General features: G+C 41.7%; 1 pseudogene; it reads left to right on the top strand.

Moving 5' to 3' along the window:
- Positions 1–1,640: 1,640 nt before the first annotated feature.
- The window catches only part of LOC102760269, a 39,900-nt pseudogene continuing 38,928 nt past the window's right edge, over positions 1,641–2,612 (top strand).

Raw genomic sequence — 2,612 nt, forward strand, 5'->3', positions numbered from 1 at the left:
AAGGACTAATGATATAAAAGTTTGTCTTTTTAGGTAGAAATACATTTCCACAAATTTTTCTTTTCTAGGAAGTCTTCCTTCTCTTGGATCTTGGGGAGGTCAGGGCTTGGACTTACAGGGTAGGAATAGGGTGGGGGAGAGCTGAGTCCTGAAAAATAAGCCTGAGACCAGAGCTTAATATCAGAACTTTCAGGTCAGAAATACTCAGCAGGTAGACTTCAAGGCCAGCAATGTGACTACCACTCCCGCTCTCAGGGAAAATGTCTGGTGAACCACTAGGGTGCCCAAGCTACAAAATAGTGAGAACTAGTAGAGGGGAGGAGCACCTGCAGCTACCTTGAGTGTTAAAGAAGAGTAGATTAGTGGCCCAAGGCACTATTAGGGCCAGGTGGCTGTTGAGGTGGCCAGTGATGAACAGGACATTTTTATGGAACATGTAGGCAGTCCCTGGAGATCCTCAAGAAGGTTTGGGGAGGGAACCTGGTAAAGGCAGTTGCTTTCCTGCAGTCAACTGCAATGAGTCTCAGGCTGTGATGGTTTGGGTATAAAATGGAAGTGTTTTGTTTTGTAATCCCAGGCTGTATAGGTCTCAGATAGGTGGCTTCCATGTCCCTCCCATCGTCACTCCATAGGTCTGGTTGCTCTGTGGCATTCTTCCCAGTTGCTCTTCCCCTCTGCTAGTTCTCACTTTTTATAGCTTGGGCACCCTACTGGTTCACCAGACATTGTCCCTGAGAATGGGAGTGGTAGTCACTTGGCTGGCTTGAAGTCTCCCTGCTGAGTATTTTAGTTGTGTGTGATAGTACATTCTTTGAGGTCTGTAAGAGAAAGTATGGGGGGCGGGGCAGACATTGAAGCACAGGCAAGGCTAGAGAAAAATTTAAGGGAAGTTAAAAAGAAGAGGCTATAAACAGGGTTTTTCATTTATTTGTTTGTTCATTGGTATTAAAAATGTTTTGTTAAAGGTTGGATTTGTTGGCAAATCTTCATTTTGGCCGGAGCCTGGGGTCTCTCATCTGTAAGTGAGAGGGTTCAATCAGATCAGCTATTTTCAATCTGCTCTCCTCCTGATTCTGGGGTTCTGAGGAGTTCCCTGGAGGCCTCAAAGGAGGAAGCTGAACAAGTCTTTAACCAGAGGCACTTCACTCTTCTGACTTTCAAAAAAGGTTTCATTTTAACAACTAACAAGGTTTGAAAACCAGGCACCAGATACCCTCCAAACTCATACCTGGACACACTGAATTGATTTGTAGGTTGTATAAATGTTGTAGTTGTGTGAAATAATTATTTTGTGTTTATTATCTTTCTATGAATTGATTTGTAAAATTACATTTAAAAACCGTAAGCAAACATTTACAAATAACCTACAATCTGGCTTCCCTTTTTAAATATTAGTTTTTCTTTTTCTCTGTACTGGGGATACCCAAGATCACCCCCATTTCAAGGATTCTCTAAGAGGACTCACAAGACGCAGCATACACTCATACTCATGGCTATAATTTATTACAATGAAAGGATACCAAGCAAACTCAACAAAAGGAAAAGGTGCTTGGGTTAAAGTCTGGGAGAGACCAGGCATGAGCTTCCAAGTGGAGTCATGTAGGCTGTGCTTAATTCCTTCAGCAACCAGTTGTGACGGCATGTGTGGAATGGTGTCTATCAGGTAAGTTCAGTAGAAATGCAGTGTCCAGGGTTTTTACTGAGGTCTGGTCACGTAGGCAATTTTCGAATGGTATGTTCCCAAATTCCTGACTCCCAAAAGGAAAGCATAAACTGCATTGTTTGTGTAAATGATTCAGGCATAATGAGTCACTCTTCTCATGGGATGGTGGGATCTCCAGCCAAGGGCCAACCTTGGGAGCATGCTTTCTAAATATAGCAGTCAAGCTTGTGTTGCTAACGCTTTAATGCATATTTTCCTGCTCCTTTTATTTTTCGTCTTGTCTTATCCTTCTCATTCTTCCTCTTTTTAAAAATATACATATTGGAAGCCTCAAAAAATGGGAAACAGTCTTGGTTTCTCTCAGTTTTTGAGATGCCCAGTCATATTGGGTGTGTACAGTGCTACTCCTCAGGAAACTACTCCTCCTGGAGATGGCTATGAGGAGGGCTATAGCAGCAAGACTGTGCAGGAGCCTCAGGCTGGGGTTCAGATGTGAAGTGACGGGCACACACCATGGGGTTGGTGAGGGTATAGAGAGGAAACAATTTTGGAAGCCACCTCCAAAAAAGAATGGGTGGATACTTCTTGGTGATGCTTTTTGGTTGTTTCCCCCATAATTTACCATGCTTCTGGGCTGTCTTCCTTGGCCTTAGATTGATAGTGTTCATGAAAGGTGGGTTCCTTTCCCTTCTCCAATAATAACACATAAAATAAAACTTTTAACTCAAACAACTATTACTTTTCCATATTTTCTATGTCAGAGTTTAATATCTTCACATATATTTAAACATGGCTATTATTTTCTATGTACTTGGGAAATAGGGATTGATGTCTTACTGAATGCAGAAAAACCTATCTTTACTCATGAGGAAAAATTTACTACAACCTTCATATTCAGAAGCTGTTATAAAAGAATAGTCATGAAAAGGTATGGCTTTTTTCTATTCCC

The sequence above is a fragment of the Myotis davidii genome, unplaced genomic scaffold (assembly GCF_000327345.1).
Source record: "Myotis davidii unplaced genomic scaffold, ASM32734v1 scaffold62, whole genome shotgun sequence".
Lineage (NCBI taxonomy): Eukaryota > Metazoa > Chordata > Mammalia > Chiroptera > Vespertilionidae > Myotis > Myotis davidii.